General features: G+C 33.0%; 1 protein-coding gene and 1 non-coding gene across 2 annotated transcripts in view; both read left to right on the forward strand.

Annotated features, from left to right (window-relative positions):
- Su(var)3-3 (Suppressor of variegation 3-3) overlaps positions 1 to 21218 on the forward strand; it is a 313385-nt gene that overhangs the window by 196815 nt on the left and 95352 nt on the right. The window lies entirely within an intron of this gene.
- On the forward strand, positions 13594 to 13666 carry Trnak-cuu (transfer RNA lysine (anticodon CUU)). The gene has a single exon. It is a non-coding gene; the product is annotated as a tRNA-Lys (tRNA).

A 21218-nucleotide genomic window follows, 5' to 3' on the forward strand; every position in this document is an offset into this window, starting at 1 on the left:
ATGTCCAGCTCATATACACATTGACTGAGCAGTTGTCACGGAACTTGGCAAAGACATTAGTGTCATATAGTTTTTGTCACGTGTGGCATTTTTTGTTCTAACCCTGGCCTTAATATTTCGTCAACCTTTTTATATATTAAAACGTACGACACTCTCAAAAAAGTAGTACGTCACGTAGGTGAATTAAAATTAAATATTAATATCGTCATAATAAATTAGGATGTTTGAACTTATTTTATAAAAAAAAAAAGTTATAATTATTATTAAATATTCAAATAACAAAAAAAAAGATGTAATGCGATCTTGTTCTAAGTTCGGTAATAAAAAAAAGTGCAAAGGATATGTACACGCATCAAAAAAGCAGGATATCATTTAGAGGCAATTAAAGTCATTTAGGATATCGATCGAATGATTTCAAAGTTAAATTCAACGCAATTTTATCATCATGTGAATCTTGTAAGTTTTTATCTCTCATTTTTCTTATGTTGTAGTTTGTATTTCATCTCGTAGTTAGTAGTATTTTACATATAATACTGTAATAAATATATAAAATCGAAATTGTAGCCGCCTCGCTTTAAACATGTTGAACGAAACTTATGAGCAAAGTTTGAGATTGTCAGCATCGAGTTTAGTATCTGGGTTATGCTACTTACTAACTTGTTAGAAAATAATGTATGGAATTATTATATCGTAGCTCGTATCCACTGCTACTGAAAGTCAGATAATATATTCAGTATCTTGCATTAAAATGATAAAAATATATATTTATTGTTAATTGTGTAGTCAGAAACCAGCTAATGGCGGTCACGCACGTGCGATTGTCTTTTGTTTCGACTACAAACATTTGTTAATTTATAAAGGGCTTTTGTGACTAAGTTTGAATATGCTTTGTATTGTCCTACAGTTGTCAGTACACTTAAAGTGGTGTTCGTTACGTCATAAATAAAATCAGCAGCGGTATTCTGTAAGAATATGTTCGTGTATCACTCTTGAAATGTTGATAACCTACGTACGATGATACGCTATTTTGATGTGTATACTTTAAATGTTAATATTGTTAGAGTCAATGTCGTATATCACTTCGAGCGATTCACGTTCGTGCTAGTTATAAACTTTATAATATATATAAATTTATTAATTCATTAATTTTTTAAATTGGGTTTATTTTTATACGTGTCGTAACAGCTTATAACTTGTTCCTTTTTGAAAGTATGTTTGTAATCGAGAATCGTATATTTGTCTAATAAAACATGTACAGTTCAACAAAAAATATATATTAAAACAGTTTATGAATTAAAATTAAATTACAACAAAACTCATAAACAAAAAGAAATCCTCAAACCAAGGTACATATTATTACGTTGTTTTTTTAATGTAAAAACGAAAATATGTTTTATGAATAAAAATAAGCTCGGCTACGATTTTAATAAATAAGAAAGATTTTTCGGAGCTAATAGCTCGTGTTTGAATCCTTTTGTTATATGAAAATGAAAGTGCTGCCGACTGTATTTATATTCTTATGCGGCTTTTAGCGAACCCCTTGGTTGCAATAACAATGAAGTAATTTTACTTCTTTCATTACAAATGGGTAGCTATTTATTGTCTTGTTGGTCGGTTCAGCAGCCGTGATCCTTACCGCCTTGGGTGTCGTCTGTTCAACACAATGCTTTTATTTTAAAGCTTTAGACTACAATACGTTTTGCATAAGTTATTATAGAAAAGTCTCGCCAGTGAAATTAACCAGACGCCCGTCTAATGATTCGCCTTATTCAGTGTAACATATGACGTATTAATATTGTTCGCAGTCGTTAAACGTAATTAATACACGGAGCCTACAAAACTGTACCAACTGGATTAGTTGCGCAGTCTAGGTTTTCATACTTAATTAATTTTCTCAACAAACAACTCTGTTTTACTTTAGCATACATATTAGGTGCACCTCGATAGCTAAGTTTACTTTAATGATAGGTTTCGTAAAACAATTAGTAGGGCGTCTTTGTTTTGTTTAATTTTATCTTTAAGATTTATTATATTGGGTTGGTTGTTATCTTAACTCAAGGCGATCGTCCTTCTGTCGGACTGTTCTTGACTGCATTAGGCTCAGGTAGGATCGAACATTTATCAGACGTTTTAGTTTTTTGTCGTTGCATTTGTTATTATTTGATATCTCTCCGATGTATTAATCTCGCGTGGGGCTCTTCGAACCGGTAATTACCTCAAACTTTGGGGCGTTGTACGTCCGGATGCCTAGTTATTACGGACATTCTATTAAAATACCCCGTGTTATTTGGAAAATTAGACGTATCGCTAAATATTTTATAATGATGGGATATGAAATCGTTCAGCAGTCCGTAGTTAAATAATATTAGTTAAGCGAGTCAAGAGAAAAGCAACGGTTAGAAATGCCCTTTTAATATTCTGTACCGTTTAAACGTTTACTCGATAAATGTTACGAACGATTTTGTTCTTTTTATTTGATCTCGCGTTGAATGCGTGTAAGCGTCAAGAAATTTATAAATGTGTTGTTTCAAGAAGTAAAGATTTTATCTATTATAAATAATTGTTTTTTATGCTTTAAGTATGTATATAGAATTTGAAGTATTCGTGATAAATATAACCGGATATAATGTTGTTGACATATTGTCATAACTTTACGACATTCAATTTATTTTTAATTTGGAGCCGCGTCGCGACCATTGTTGGCGTGCGAGGTTTCGTTTAGCGACGGAAATGAGAAGGAATTTCCCAGGGAACCTTTTGGAATACGAATATTATTTGTCAACAGACGTCCCTAGTTTCCACAATGGACAACGTCGGCGCACCACGCCCCGGAAAGAATCAATTATTTGGTCTTCTGTCCGAAGAAGCGTCAAATGGGCGAATTGTTTGTTTAATAACATTTCGTTGCCTCTATAGAAGTCAATGTGAAATATTCGTCGCTTTTATTCGAAGTATTTTAGTAAAGATAAATTGTTTTGTTGCGTATTTGTTAACTTATAACGATGTCTCTATTTCAAACGGATATGTTTATATTTTTTGTCCGTTTCCTGTCTTCGTAAGTTTTTAACAGTTTTATCTCGTTTGTTTTTTAGCCCGGGTCGTAAATTTTGGACTAAAACCAGACATATTTTATACTTATCACCATGTGATACCTTATATTATATTTGTATAGTATCGTTTTGACGGCTCATTCTGATTGTTATATATTAATAATGAAAATAATAAATACCAACTTATTTATGATGAAATAGCTATAAGGAAGTAAAATCGATTATAGGGTTTATTGGAGTATATTCGTTCAATATGAATAAAGATTGGAGGAAATAATTTTTGAAATATGAATAAATCATCATAATCAACTTTAAAGTCAAGTATTTGTGATAAATCTTTTAGCTACCAATAGTATAATTGAATACGAACACAAAAATTACCAGGAGTAACGTAATACTCAACTGCGTTTTGAACCCGGGACCTTGGAAACTGCAGCACTATATGCTAGCGACTAAACCGAAACGCAGTCATATAATAATATATTATACTTTATTAAATTTTAATATTCAGGGTCCATGAGTAACACTTGTTACCGCCCAGAATGTTATCCGTGATGCTATTAGGAATGCTAGTCGCTGTACGGTAGCTGTTCGGAGTCATCATCGCCCATCTCTATGCCGATGCCATAACGTAAAGTGCGTTTTGAATATCTCCTTAACGTTAATATTGTTTTTTAAATTTCTATCAAAGAGCGTTGTAAACAAATGTAAATAACGTTTAAAAGTATTTTATATCGTTCCTTGGTTACCAACGAGCTACGGATGGTGGGAATTACACCGGATTTTTTCGTTTATGCTAATTTATTGTAAAATAAACAAATCTTCGATTCAAAATAAATGAACGTGTTCGATTTTCAAATATTTTTTTTTTAAGTACGTCTAAATATTTCAATGCATAAAGTTTACATGGTCATTCTCTTTAACTAGAAGTGGCAACTTATATGATTATTTTTGTAAGTGTAATTAGAATCTATTTTAATTGATTTGGTGGGGCGGGGTACTGGTTTGAGGGTATTTAAGTAACTACAAGTACGAGTTATAACATCTTAATTTCTAAGGTTGGTGTCGCTTTGGTGTTAATATTAGGAATTATTCATATTTATTAATTAACTAACGTCTATGCCCGAGATGGCCCAGTGGTTAGAACGCGTGCATCCTAACCGATGATTTCGGGTTCAAACCCAGGCAGGCACCACTGAATTTTCATGTGCTTAATTTGTGTTTATAATTCATCTCATGCTCGGCGGTGAAGGAAAACATCGTCAGGAAACTTGCATGTGTCTAATTTCAACGAAATTGTGGCAGACCACATGTGTATTCCACCAATCCGCATTGGAGCATATTCCAATCCTCCAAACCTTCTCCTCAAAGGGAGATTAGGCCTTAACCCTGCAGGAGGATATTTACAGGCTGCTAATGCAACGCCTATGGGCAGTGGTGACCACTTAAAATCAGGTTGCCCATTTTTCAGTCCACCATGGTCATTAAAAATAGATACTAATGTTCTATGACTTTAAAACCTATGTATTCCATAATATCCAAACTGTTATTGGAGACAAAGCTACCCAGAACCATTAGGTAAATAATTTTAGAACACGTGGTAACACTTTTTTTATTTCGCAGAATACCCATGTTTTGACGGAAACAACAGTTGGTCGGACCACACAAGTATTCATCTAGTGTTCAATATCACGCCGTTAAATTTGAATTAAGAACAAGTTCCAATATTAAAAAAATACTTTAATTATACGACCAATGCCTTAATTACTTTTTTATGAACCAATGTATTAAAAAATAATATCTCTTTACGATTCGAAGTAAGTCTAATGAATATGTAAATTTGTTGATTACTGTCATTTATATATTTGATTAGTACGCGCCTGATGCCACACCAGGCTTTCGATGTTGAATAGCCCCCAATAAAATCTATTTTACAGCCATTTCCTCCCTAGCTTCGTTGGTATTCGTCCCAGGAACTACTAGGTCATTAAATCTTATGTTTGTTTGATTTTTTACATCATTGTTAGCTTTATGATAATAGGTGTTCGTTTCGTCGCTTGTATTGGATCTCGGGAGCGATACGGTGTGAAACTTAACGCCTTAGTTCACGGTGCCTTTATTGAACCATTTGCTTTAGCAAAAGCGGTATCGTATTCATTAGAGCTTGATATTTTTTTCTACTATGTAAACACATCATTATAAAGTATAAATGTAGGTTGAAATGTTTTTTTTTTTTTTTAAAGCGTAATCCTTGGACAATAAATAAAGTATTGACTGGCGCAAAACTTAGTGTCGTTTAATTTTCACCAACTATGAAGTATTTCCAGTACTTTGAAATCGAACCGAAGCTGGTCTCATTAAAAGTTGGTCAGACAACGATACCATGGAATTTATCAGCTCCAAAGTGTTCCAAGAAAAGTCTCCCCAGTCATTATTTCCTATTGTGCTTGACAATAAGATTTAACTAGCGACCTACAGATACCGTCAGCTTTCTGACCAATTCGCGAACGGACTGCTCACGTAATAGTTTTGTTGTTATCGCTCGTAACCACTCTTCAGTTGCGTCTGGGACGATATTAAAAAGATTTGGCAGCGAGCCACCGAGATATTGATCTTTATGCTTGGCCAGACGGCTATAGGAGTTTCCTAAGTGCCATGCCGGTTGGTTTAATGACTTCCCATGTTTGTAACTTTGGGTACGATATTTTATGTACTCGGCGATAGCTTTGGACAGTTAATGCTGTTGATTTCGTCGTTTGAAATTACAGACATTCATTTTATATTCTTACCTGTTAGTCACGAATGAATTATCTTTATTGATGAATGACGTTGCCTTTTATCGTCAGTTGTAATTTAATTTCCTTGTACATATCCCAAAAAATTTTTAGTATCAGCATTGTGTCATGTGCCCATTGAAATGGATACGATTGATGATAGCGGACTTAAAGATAAAAGAATCACATAAGATAACAAACTGAGTAGTTTACTAAGTAATTTTGCACAGCTGCAATTTTAATTGTACACACATACGTATAAAATGGATGTGTAGTTCAAATTCACACATCAAAAGCGGTGTTAATTAAGTTGGAAACGTGTGAAGAGTGACACCTGCGCTCGTATCGGAGATCAGACCGTTACAGTTTATGGGGCGTCTACCAAAAACAATGGAAATCGCAAAAAGTAGAATGCGGGCCAGGGGCCAGGTACCAGGGGTGCAGAGAAGGGTAAGCGTACGGTTCGCGGCGGGGTTCCACAATTTATGATTGTGCCGTGTCAAAGTGTTAATGAACGTAGTCTGTTGCTCTTTATTGAGATAACGCGCGCAATCGATGGCCACGCCGAGCTCGGCCCATTACTTATTGCGCCGCCCGATCTTGCGTGTCGCTTTATAAATGTACTTATTTTTTGCTCTATACATTGGTGCCAAGTAACTATTATTAACATTGTACGAGACAATTTATAAAGATGTTAAAGATTGCTCTCTGATTAGAATATCTACGTCTAAAACTTAATCTTCTTTATGAGCAAAGGATTCTAATAACATTTTTTATAACGAGACAGTTGTAGTCAACAAAATAAGATAATTTTAATATATTAACTTTCAAGTTTATATACCTATATTTTTGAGTTGAATGTTTTTTAGCCATCTTAACGTTTCGTTCGTTTTTAACGTTATTAATGAATTAATACACGACCCATCATATTATTAACAGTATAATTGACGTATGACATATCGTTAGTCGTATTTTTACACGAGTGCTTGAATATTGCGCGTCATCGGTGCATCTCGATCTGATGCTATCGACATTATTTTATCATTTATTGTATAACCTTGTGTGTACATACAGTATTAAGTACGGTAATTATATTTTGCTTTGGTTACATTCGTGTACATGTACACGAGGACTGAAAATCATCTATAAAGTCCAGGAATTTTTGAATCATTTAATTTAATTGATAATTAAGTCATAGAATTAATGTTGATGTTTATTGTGTTAGTCCCGCTGTTTATAATTACAGAAATACATACATATATGTCCGGGTAAAAAAAAAGATTTACTTTCTGACCTAAGCGCCATCTACCAATTCAAAAGTAAATCATCCACGGACCCAGTTAAATACACACAAATAATTCATCGGTATTGATCCAACCGTTTAGCTGGAGTTTAGTTACGTACATACAAATAGAAGATTTACATGATTATAACTAACTATTGTTAAGCTGTTTCTATTGAAGATACAGGATATTGAAAATGTCGTAAAGATTACATGTACCGCATCTGACCGCTGCATTTCGATGCGATGTTATCACGATATACTTCGCACAATTTCTCTCATTGGTTTAAACGATATCTTAATTTAAATTATTTTTGAGATATCACAAAATTTAATATTTAAATTAAATCGTTGATTTTGATTCCAAAAAATATTTACGTGTTGTTTATTATTAAAATATTTTTTAATTAAATTTTGTATTTTTAATAAAGTCGATATGTACTTTGAAATACGTTCGGGACACGTTGTTCTAAATCAGAGATCACTAGTTGAAACCTGAGCGAGCACTACTGATTTATTTATCACGTGCTGAATTTGTATTTTTATTTTATCTTATGCTCTGCGATGGAGGAAAGTAGTGTTAGGTGTAATTTGAATGTGTCGGAAATGTTCTTGCACCAAACGGCAATGGAGCGTAGAGGAATGAACATTTCTCTTTAAAAAAAAGGTCATATTGACAACTGCGATTACATATTGGAGTAAATTATTATCTTATTAGAAATATTATATAACGCATACAAATACATGTTATCTATTGGAATAGCCAAAGGAAGTGAAGTCACTTGACTTAATATAGGTCATAACAATTAATTTATTCAGAAATTAAAAATATTCGAAATTCAAAGGTTTAATTTAAAAAAGTATCAGGTTGCAAACATTATATTATTAAGTTAAGTTTGGAGTTTATACCATCACGCTGCTCCAATGCGGGTTAGTGGATATCCATGTGGAAGATTATCATCCAACACAAACCGGTTTCCTCAAGATATTTTTCTTCACCGACGAGCACGATACTAATTATTAAACACAAATGAAATACATGATATTCAGTGTTGCGCGGTTTTGAACCCGAAATCGTGGATCCGAAATGTTTTAACCACGGATCATCTCGGCATAATCAAATGCATACGTAAGTATGTTTATATTAAGATAAAAATAAGCGTAAAATTTATTCGCAAAGCCAACACATACGCTGTATATGATTTCATAATAAAGTTCAAACGTTATATATTCGTAAGACGTAGTTTCAATCACAGAATGAAGATAATAATTTCAGTACCGGTCGCGGGAGCCGAGCATTCGTCAGCGGTTGTCCAGTTATCAAAGATTATATCGATTGATAGCCATTGTTCCAACTCGGGCTGCACATTTAAATGTTTTCAACATTTACTACAAACAAATTGATGAATCGTCCGCTGATAAACATTGCTTCTTTATCTATAGAATGTCTCGTCCTCAATTTAATCTGATGTTTGAAATACACGGTGCGTTTTTCTTTTGTTGCAGGTATGCAATCCTCATCAGAGGAACTGATTCATCGTTAGAGATCGCAGGTTTTAAAACTAATTATTTATATTCATAGTTAGATATGTCGTAAATTTAAAGATTATCTTTTTAATTTGTTTAGGAAAGGACGTAATTAAAGCAGCTGAATTAAATTTAAGTGGCTCGTATTAGTTCATATCCCTATTCACTAACCTGACACCAAGTAATAGTAAAATTAATTCTTAATACTTGAATGTTCAATACATATAAATTTTTGATGATCTATTTTTTCAAGGTTTTTTTATAATATAAAGTAAGTGACGGTAAGTAGCTCACCGTTGAGCGAAAGCTTCTTTTCGTCTTAAGAAGATTCGGAGGTTCTTGGAATATTCTTGATATTATAAAAGTTGATATCAATATGAATATTGTTTCACAAAGGAATATTTTCAACAAGCCAACCGTTTTATTCGTGCCTCGCGATAGGCGAAAAGAACACGCAACAACTGATTTGTTGCACGTTCTATTACAAGTTAGGGGCTTAAGTTGTCAACTTAGAGTCCAATAAGATAGACTTGTTGGTTCTCCGCTCACTCTATTCAAATACGATATCGCAATAATTTTCCGTGTCCCAAAGAAACTTTACAGAGCAATACAACGACAGTGTAACGCGTTGACAAGCCGTTTCAGAGCAACAAAACCTTAATGCGTATCGAAAATATGGTACATTTTGTCGTCCATTGAAGTGTGATTATAATAGATCGGTTAATTTATTCATGGAGAATAATCGATGTATTGTAAAATGTACTTCTGGTTCGTTGATTTATTTTCTTGAATTGTATTTCAATATGACGTAACGGGAACTAGTATTACGATTATGTTAAATACGATAGACTTATACCGACAAGACTTGTTAGTATATTAGATCAATAGAATGAGCCTAATAAATCCTATTGTCTGTTCGGTTGCATTATTTCTAAATAATATAGTGTTAATGTACTTTATGGACATACAATGAAACATACTCGAATATAAATTTAAATGTAACCAAGTTCAGGTTAAATCTACTGCTTGAAATTAAAAATATATATGTTCCAAGTACTTGAAACTCAATGTGTACTCAAACAGATATTAAATATAAATTATTACACTAAAATCCGACCATTAAATTTGACTCTAATCTAGGTAACGTACATGATACATTCTCTTACACTCACGATGTAAGGTGTAATAAGTTCAAAAATTCAAATAAATAAAAATAAATATTCAAGATTTTATTATAAACGCCAGTTTAATTTTTTTTATTCATGTTTTAAATTAATGAATATACGTATATTATAATACTAGAATCTATTGTCGCTAGTACCAAAAACTGTGTGCATAATTTCATCTACATCGGCTGTGTGGAACTGGTTTTACAATATTCAGTCGTAAGATCTGACCCACATAAGTAGTACACCAGCCGATTTAAAAATATTTTTTACGGATTAAAGCACCTTAACATTACATAAGTGTTTTTTTTATGTTAGTATTAAGTATAATCAAACGTTGCACTAAAATTAGACTTTGAAATTTTACTCTTGCTGTCTTTATTGAAAGGAGAATACACAATTATTTACCTAACCATAACATTACGACATACAAAATTTATGAGTTGAGTTGATGTGTTATGTAAATGAATATGTTGTTAGGAAACGCCGTGACAATTATCATTTTGGTCCCGTAATCGAATTTAGGATACTACTTTACGTCCCTGTAAAGTCATTTCGGTCTACGCTGCCGGCGTTGGTTCTAGTGTACAATAATAGCAGCTGCAGAAACAGCTAGGTTTTCGTCTAGTATGCCCGTAGGGTAATTGAGTATATTAGCATATAACGGACACTCACACGGACTATGCATTATAATATATATAATTTTAATAGTATTTTAAATTAATAGAAAACTCGAGATTCTTAAAATCTTTATTAAAGTGTACATGACCATCTTATTGCCTTTTCATTGGTGTCAAGAGGACTGGTTCATTTTTAGAACATAGGTTCGGATTTGTGATTTAACGGGATAATTCTGTTAGCATTCTCGTTACCATTCCACGTGAGAAATACTTTACAGTAGCCCTTTTTATTTTTGAGTTGCATACACTTAAGTACTTTATTTAAATTTTAAGATTGTTATCTAATTAAATGTACATTAAATCTTACCTGCCTAAATTAAACTGCCTCATTTGTCTGGTAATTTGTACGGCAACAGATAATGAGGTCACCGATCCAAAACCCGGGTCATACGCAATAAGAGCCCGAGGTTAGGAAAGTTAAACTTTAATACTTTAAATCTTCCTTAGGCGTGATTAAAGTCTAATTATAAAAACGTCTTATTTATGTGTAACGAACGTGTCCTTTTCGAAATATATAAAATAAATAAACAAATATAAATATTGGACAACATCATATACATTACTCTGATCCCAATGTAAGTAGCTAATGCACTTGTGTTAAGGAAAATCAGAAGTAACGATCGTACCACAAACACCCAGACCGAAGACAACATAGAAAACTACTGAACCTTTTTTTCTACATCGACTCGGCCGGGAATCGAACCCGGGACCTTGGTGTGGCGTACCCATGAAAACCGGTGTACACACTACTCGACCACGGAGGTCGTCAAATAATTCGATAACGACAATAATTTGATTTCCGCATTACATACGATTCAAGTAAAAACGAAACGTTAACATGTAACAAAATAACGTATGGAAATACATCAGAAAGCATCGCCGATGTGACCTAACGAGTAAATTACACGGCTCGAGTGTTTGTGGAACGCCCCTCGCCTTCGCTTTGAATTTCTGTACGTAAAATAGCGCACCTAACTGTTTTCGAAGAAGACGCGAATTGATGGCAATTTCCTTTGAGGCTATTATTTATTGATGTATAACTTGAAACTACATCGTTAATATATATTTTTTGTATATTGCTTTTATATGTTACGTACGTTGTTGTCTCTGTTCGTTGCCGAGTACCAGATTCACATAAATATAAAACGTAATAAAATTTATTAAAGTTGCGAATGAAATAACATTAAAAATAATTGCATTGATATAGAGATTTGACGAACCCCGTGGTCGAGTAGTGTGTACATCGGTTTTCATGAGTACGCCACTCCGAGGTCCTGGGTTCGATTCACGGCCGAGTCGATGTAGAAAAAGTTTATTAGTTATTATACTATGTTGGGTCTGGGTGTTTGTGGTACCGTCGTTACTTCTGATTTTCCATAACACAAGTGCTTTAGCCACTTACATTGGGATCAGAGTAACGTATGTGATGTTGTCCAATATTTATATATTTATTTATTTAGAGATATGCAATTGAAAGTTACAAGTATAGGTAGTAGTGTTCAACAATCTGATTTAGATTAGTATATTGAAAACTAGTTGCCGTCCGCGGTTTCGATCGTGTTTTAGGGGTTAGTCGTCCGGTCTTAGGTACGAAAAGTTGCCTATGTCCTTCCATGGACTTCAAGCTGGATACGTACTAAATTTAATAAAATTCGGTTGAGTGGTTTCGCTATGAAAGAGCAACAGACAGACAGAGTTACTTACGAATATATAATATTAGTATACGAGTAGATGTAGGTAAGTTGGTACCAACAAACTGAAAGATAACTTGACTTTAGAGTTATAGAATATACAATTGAATTAAATCCAGTATACCTAATAGTGTACGAGTACCCTTAACCATTAAGTGTTTAAATTATCTCGGGGAATACTTAGAATTAACTTTAAACTAGTTCTTAAAACACGAATTTGAATACTTGAAGTGGGAGTTTATCTCGTATTGGATGCCCTTGATTATAAACTTAGAGTTTACTTTATATCTTCGACTACTACTATCCTTGCAAGATATTATGCAAATGAAATTTTAAAATGATTCATAAACTTGATAGAGAAAAATTGTCATCAAAATCAGTCAAGTAATTTTTGTATGATTCGCGAACAAATAGTTAATTTATAGTTTAATAATAGTTTTATTATGATAATATTATATCGATGTCTTTAAATATGTTTGACTGACTGAAAGGTGACTTTATTTTCAAGTATCGATAAATAAATTTGTATTTAAGAAAATAAACACACAGTAAAAGTAAATATATAAAACCAAAATGTAGTGGTTTAAATAGTAGTATTTCAAGGTGAAATGGTGGTTAAAGGACCTTAAAACTTCGTACTCAATTGTATTTAAAACATAGTTTGATATATTTTTGAGTTATGACGGAAAAATATTAATTGAAATTCTTGAGGTGTTATTATAATCTTTTTCAGGAATCTATACACGGTATCCCTGTACTTTTAGACAACTTTACAAATATATTTTTTATTGCTTTCAAATAAAAAAAAAATATCATCGTGATCAAACTTATGTACGTGTTTTAGTAATCAGTTTTACATCGTTATTAAAAAAATAATCAAAAATAATAACTTATAATAAGCGTTCTAATTGAGCTATTCCATATGTTCGGCTGTTGGCCGCGACGCGACGCCTTGTCAACGACGGAGCTCATCTTAATCTACCAAATGATAAATATTATTTTATTATTTATTTACTTGCTTGGCAGTTGACATAAAAAGTATGTTGTCTCTCATGCTACGACCTAATCTGCTTTTATATCAAATTTCATTAGACACCGTCCAACCGTTCGAAGTCGTTTGTCAAACATTGAAAAAAAAATGCTTATAGTATATATTATAGTAGTTGTAAAAGGCTCTATCAAGGCATTTTAAATTAACTTTTCACAAGATAAATTATATTTATATATTCTGCTAGTGTGAAAATCGACGAAGATTAACTCCAAGGTTTTTGTTATCTGTGTATCTTGTAAACAATAATATGCATTATTTATTCTTAATTTAAACACTTTCAAATTTATATAAATAGTAAGATTACAATATCCCTTTAAATTCATCAAGATAAACTGTTACCAACTGACGTCAATTTTCAGTGCACTGTCACAAGCCCGGCTAGCTCAGTCGGTAGAGCATGAGACTCTTAATCTCAGGGTCGTGGGTTCGAGCCCCACGTTGGGCGACCAATATTTTTTATGTTTTAATGATAATATTATTTTGCTTAGTATCTAGGTTAGTTTCTGCGTTTATTTCAAATGTAATGGCCAATCAAAATAGACTGCGGGATCGTTCACTTTGTACCGTTGAAGGGTCACGAGATGGCTTTCCAGTACGAGAGATTCCCACGATGTATAGTCACATACATGACTTTGATGGTTCAGTTCGTATCGCCGGATTTGAACAGTAACAACGTACTACCGAATAGCTGCGGCGCGGCTGTACTTAAAACACGACATTTCTGCGTGATAACTATCAGAACTGTGAGATTTAGTATTTTTCGCTTAATCTATTACGCTCGCTGTATATAAATTTCATGTTCAACAGAGGTGATATTTTTATACAACATATGTATGTGAAAAGAATTTTAATAATAATATTTATGTGTACAATTTTTAGATTCATTTATATAAGTACATTGAGTTAGTTATGTTTTCATAAAAAAAATCTAGATGGCATTACTAGTCTTTTACATCGCGCTAACGTTTGGTGCAAATGATTTACATCTAATATATATATCTATACATATTATAAAATTGGAGTGTCTGTTTGTAATATTAAAATAACCGCTTTTTACTAAATATATATGTATGTATACGCGGTACATATACATACCAAGATAACATTTTTTTCATTTTTTGTCTGTCTGTCTATTTGTTTGTTCCGGCTAATATCTGGGACGGCTGGACTGATTTTGACGGAACTTTCACTGGCACATAGCTGATGTAATAAGGAGTAACTAAGGCTACAACAATAACTTTTTTGTTAAATTCAAACGCGCACGATGTCGCGGGCACAGCTAGTCTATACTAATATTATAAATGCGAAAGTAATCTGTCTGTTACCTCTTCACGCTTAAATCGCTGAACCGATTTAGATAAAATTTGGTATCGAGATAGTTTGAGTCCCGAGAAAGTACATAGGCTACTTTTTTAATTCATCCCTCGGTATATCTTACCTCGGTTTATGTGCTAGAGGTAAAGTTTTATTTTATTAGTAAAGTTCATCTTGTAGTAATATTAGTTCATGTCAATAAAATATTTTTAATTGAAGTTTAATTAATCCAAGCGCAGTGTTTACAGTTTAGGTTTACTATTTTCAACAATTCTTGTTATTGTATATTGTTTTTAAATACAAATAAATATACTTTAGTTTATCAAATAGTGTTGCCTGATCTGATCTCGATAATGTCTGCGTCTTTTATTAAACGAATGGTTTATTGTTTGTTTATATTCCAACTAATCTCGAAAATAATTGTGATTGCGATGTCTAGGCGAACAAAAGCTACTTCGATCTAATTTAGATTGTTCGTTAGTTTCGTAATTTAATTTAATGCAATTCAATGATCATATGATTTCAAACAAAGAAATAATAAAAATAAACTTTGAAATATAATTCTGTTGTAATTTTCTTAGTATCTGGAACAATCATAGCATTACCGTTAAGACGGTAGTTCTCAGAACAGTTTGCATTACTTGACTCCACTAAGTATCTCGAAATTATCCTGATCATATTAAAGCGAATCCCGCTGTTCTCTTTCTACGATACCTTGCGTTACTATTATTATTATTTAAGAGTGAAAACATACGAAAATTTATTTGCAATGAATACGCGTATTTATTTCAAATAAAACGATCAATAAAATAATTAATTTATAACTTGTATTGTTATTTTAAAATATAACTTGTATTGGCGTTTTTTCATATGTTTTTCAGGTGTTCATTTTATATTTATTTTGTTTTATCGACGGCATGTTGTATAAATGTGTGTTTCTCATAGAGTATTCCCGCGTCTTCCGATTTGTGTAGGTTGAAGTATAAATAGCTAGATAAGCTAACTACCATTCAAATAAATACCCAACGGTTTTCAATTACAAGTGGCGCAGCTAAATCAGGTTTCCGATGTTGGGTTATTAACTATTAGATTGCGATACTGCTTTATTATTGAAAGGGGGTAAGTAAATAATACTTTCTATAGATAACAAACTGTTATCAGCCACGCATATTCAATTACATAATTAATTCTTATATGAGACTGGTTTCCTGACTCGCTTCGCTCGTTGTATGATTGGCTTGAGGAGGGGCGGGAGGTAATGGTTTAATGTACTCGATGTCCTTTTCTGTAACTGTGACACACGTGCATGCTAGTTAAGACGCGAAAGTGTAACACGCAGACTGACTTTCGCATTTATAATACGAGTTAGGATAAAGCGTGCTCTGTCAGTCCTTAAAAAAAAAAAAAACATCGTTAAATATACGCGCTAAAAGTGAAATCTAAAAAAGGAATCTTAGCGAAACATCAAGCGACTCAATCAATTCGCCGAGTACCTCCCAAAGTAAGCATCATAACAAGCGAAAGATTGAAATGAGATGATAAGAAACGAATCAGAAATCTCGCCGAAAATACGCAGGTACCTATTATGAGTCGGTGATTTTTACAAGGGATTCCTCGTTTCGATATGGCGGGCAATCATTATATGGGCGAAGCGTGTGCACGGAGCGGACTTTTTGCGAGATCTACGCAGATATCCGTGCCCTTAAATATGCAGTGTGGGCTGTGAACGGATCAATGGGCGCACAGGTATTTCGAAATACATTACATCTCGATTTATTTTGTTCTTGATCGAGACCCGCGCCGCGACGTGTTAACGATACCCTTTGAAATCTATTTTAAGGGCTTAGCCTATTTGCGAATTACTATGTAAATTTATTTTCACTCGCGTCTTATTCGTGCCGTACATATTCTTGTTTTTTATCTAATTCGTCATTTATTTGCTGATTTATTTAAAAATAAAAAAAATAATAATGTACATACGGCTTAGATCTATATAATCTTATGTTTCAACTTACTTCCGTGTTGAAATCTATAGAGCATATCAATATTATAAAAAAATAATAATTAAAAGTATATTAAATATCGTACATTCTATAAATTAAAACTACTAATTAGGCATTTAAACTCAGCATATTTAATTCAGTGTATTGAATGTAGGAAATAGATAATAAATAATGTTTTCGAACCTCACAAGTAAACACAATATGTAAATATAAAATATTTGTTTAACAAAAAGTTAGAACCGTTTTAAGTTCTTAGAATACCTCACGTTCGCAACTCACTCGTCTGGAGTGCAAACGTACGTCGCCTCGCGATTGTTAAAGAAAGAACAATTCAGGCGATACAAGATAAAAGCAAAGGCGTGAAATAAATTTATTTGTAACTGGCAACCAATTGCTGTTTAATTGGCGTGTCAGAGGAGCGCTGGCCTCCCCGCTGTTGAGAATGGAAATTATGTTGATTCTTTTAAGATGATTTGCCTTTTCTCTTCCGAATCGTTTATATTGCTAAAATAGCATTAATGATCTGAATAAAATATGGTCTTATATATAAAATATAATTTTAATTGTATTGTAATATTTTTTATAAGTTCAGAACAACTAGTAAAAGACCCATTGCTGGATAACGATTGAGTTGAAAATTTGAAACTTATTCGATCGTGTTGGTTCAATATGGATTGGTGGAATATATCCAATTCAAAGAACTATAAATATTCCAAAAATAAATTAACTTTATAATATAAACAATAAAGGGAAAGTTTCGTTAAATGCATTCTGATTTATTATACACTTCAAAATAGGAACGATTTATGCAGACGATCACGCGAACTATACCCCACATGATCGTCAATATTATTTGCCTCTTTAGTTCTGTGCCTTCGTGTAACGCTTAGGAGTCAATTTAATAGAAATATTACTTATTCACGTGTGGTACGCCCTTCAGCGTTTGATATACGAGCTTCTTAATCACAACCTCGTTTGTATGTGATTTATTTCTCACCTGTTGCTCCAATTATTTACTACCATCGGAAGTTCCTCTTGGGCTTAGGTAGGAATTTGCTACTAATTAATCCGATTACATAGACCGCGATGGCCATGTTTGCATAAGTATTAAATGATCGTAATTTACCCTTCAAAACTTCTTTTGCCAATATTGGAAGTTGGCTTTCGCTAAATTGGTTCCAATGGGAATAAAGGACCGAAGTTGTAAAATCGAACGAGATGTATAAGGAAATAGGTTATTATTAATGAAGGCGTCGTAAATCTAATAAATATTCGTAATGAATGTTAAAGGTGAAGATATTTAAATAAAGATGATGAATTGAGGTTTATTAAAATAAGGTGTGACTCTGAGAAATAGTTATACGTGATATTTTAATTAAACTGGTTATCTTAAGTAGAATTTATGATTAAATCCACACGAATACAGCTATGATGCTAAATGCCATACTATATTTTTTTTCTCTGATGACATAGAACATAAATTAAAGGAAATTGACGAACATAAAGAACAAAACAGAAAGGCTAAAGGTTAAACCTCCTTTAGTGTTTGTAATGTTTTGTCTCCTTCTCTAAGATAGCAAATTACTAATGATAGAAAGAGACAAAATGATGAGTAAATATATCACTCGATATACAACCGGTTATAATACTGTACATACAAACCGTAAGGATTATTGCAAACAATCAAAAAGTGTTTCTTGTTCCGTTAAATACACTTGAAAGTTATGAATGAAAATAGGTTAACACTGAAGATATTTATGATGGTCAAGTTGCAAGCTGTAAATTTCCTACGACCGGGATAATGTTAACTCCTCTTGAAAAGGACACGAGGTTAACTCCACTTCTCTGCCTTGGTTAAACATCTGGCAGATTTTCGTCCGACACGTATAAGTTTTCTCACGATTTCTTCGCTTAGTAACCGGCTATGAACCCGTAATCTTCGCTTGATGTAAATGTTTTCTGACCACTAGGCCATCTCGTCGCTTCATGATCAAAACACATCTAGCAGCGGGTATATTTTGCGCCTTGTCAACTGCAACTACGCTAACCTATTATCACGAATGGTACTATTATCTAAATCAACCTTAACGGCCTAAACAGAGCATAGACCAGTTCGTATAGATAACTTCTTTTGAAATGGCATTACTATAACATTGACAAATAATGAATCGTTTATTTTTGATGAATAATATTATGTTTCGTAATTTTTTCTTTAGTATAAAATAAAATAGTATAATGTATTATTATTTTATGTAAATAGATTATTTGTGTTGCCTTTGTTCTGTGCTCTCAGGACCGGTTTCTTCCATGCTATTTACTCGCGTGGCGAAATAATTAAACATCTCAGTCATTTTTTACGTTCGCAGTAAGCGCGAAACCAACCATTAAGGTATCAAGTTTCCGATGAGGCTAACTCGATGATTGGGTCTGTCTTAGTCTATGTTGGCACCTGCTACTAAGATGAAATGTTGAAAATTGCTTGTTGCTTCGAGTATGCAAAACGTTCGTTCATTGCGGAGGTTGGTCGCTCTCTATATTACACGACAAGTATATTCAGATTGAATTGGTTTATCTCATGTTTATATCTAAAGAAAATTTATCAATATGTAATTTTTTATGCGTGTTAATTGTTCGTTAAATATATTTGAGTGAAACGATGTAATTAAATAATTCGTTTTTAATAGTATAATATGTTTTTAATAAAAACAGATCAGTTTGGTCAAGTAGGACTTTGTGTGAGCCCGTCAGGGTAGCCATCATAAATATGTTCTACTGCAAAGCAACAATACTTTAAGTATTGTTGTGTTTCATAATATATTCTATACTTCCAAGGCACATAGCATCTTAGTTCCCAAGGTTGTTGGCACATTAGTGATATGAGGATTAATATTTCTTACAGTACCAGTGTCTATGGGCAGTGGTGACCACTTAGCTCGTTCCAATCCAACCCAAATGAAATATAAAAAAAAACTGGAAATATATTTCTTGTAAACGTCAAACAGTTTTTATTCATAATTATTAAGTATGCAAGTTTCTTTTCCTATATTAATATAGCATGTAACTCTCTACCAAATTGTTATGTTATGATGTTCGTTACATTTCAAATGATGCTTAATAAATAAATGCATCTTATAACGTGCGGATTACGACCCAGTTTTTTGAACTGGTATGCAAGCAACGCCCACCGTTTTGAGGGGGCGACTAAAAATTGACTATCTATGGAAATGTAAAAAGCAATTTCCCTTAAAAGCGTTTTTATCGTAATGCGTCGTAGGTCCTTCGCCTTAAGGCTTAATTCGAGAGGAAATTCAGCCTCGAAATTTCTGGCGACCATTATCGCCAGCTGCAAGTGAACCGTATTATTTTAAATTTTACTGTGGATTCCGGTTCAGTTTTCATAACTTATAATTGAATTTTATTGGTGATACTGTATTCTACATAATACTCTGTTTTGTTCGTTTAAATATAGTTCGGACAAAGCGACGTCATTAGAAGAGCTTGATTAGCTCATGAATGTTTCGTATTGTTTAAATCGTGTCACAACTGAACGTCATTTGCTGTGTCGATCAAATAATGCATACGTATATTGCTTCGTTTAGGCATTAAACGCTCGTGTCGTGAATTCTATATGTATGTATGTATGTATGAAGGTACTATACTTGTGACCGTGTACGTTTATACTTACTAGTGTTCGTCCACGAACGAAATTCGACCATAATCGTTGTTGAAGTTATTATTTTTTATGTTTTGTTTTTTTGTCTTACTCATATTCGTATTTTTATTTGATAAGACTTCTTCGTCAGGGGTATCCAACAAAAAAAAAATACAATTGACAATCAGCGAAAAAAAGGTCACTGAACTTACGTTACTTGTCTTTGTTTATGTTTCTATATATATGTGAGAATAAATGTACTGCACGTGAAAAACATATTTCGAAAAAAATAAATAAAAATAACGCAAACTTAAATTGGTAATAAAAACATGAAGGCATAATATAAAAAGTTACAAATTAACGATAAGACACAACATGTCCGTGGAGCTACAAATGTAACAATTAAAAAAAAACGTATAAAAGTACACGCACTATTGCTTTATTTGAATGTTGTTCTTAAAAACGTAATTAATTTACCGCTTGTTAACTATAGCATTTCAAAATTCGAATACGACGCCGTTTTATAAACGTCGTTATTATTGTGACCGTAAACATTCGATCGGAAGTTACCGTTTACTCATTTTAAGTTAAAATGTAGATATCAGCCGAGCGATAATTGGTGGGTGTCGAAAGCCACTCGACACCGTTGTTAACACCTTTTGCGTTCTCGTTTGACTCCGTGATTTACTTATCCTGTTTGCAATACTATGTTTTTGTGGATATGCAAACGTCTCGGGAAGTTTGCTCGACGAATTTCGATTTCTTTGTTTTTGATTAACGTTTTGACGCCATCAGTGCGAAGTATTAAACGTGTTAATTGCGTGAAATACGCGATTAGTTATGTTAAAAAAACATTGTACTTTTTTATGAAATTTCGGTTTAATAAATTGTACCGTTCGTTTCACAGGTAAAGTTTGAAATATGAACTAACAATTGCTGTTTACTAGTCATCAGTTTTTCCATTCGTAATACACACACTATAACAAAGGCGAAGTTCGGCGTGATTTATCTGCGTGCATCGACGACCC

The sequence above is a fragment of the Vanessa tameamea genome, chromosome 11 (assembly GCF_037043105.1).
Source record: "Vanessa tameamea isolate UH-Manoa-2023 chromosome 11, ilVanTame1 primary haplotype, whole genome shotgun sequence".
NCBI lineage: Eukaryota > Metazoa > Arthropoda > Insecta > Lepidoptera > Nymphalidae > Vanessa > Vanessa tameamea.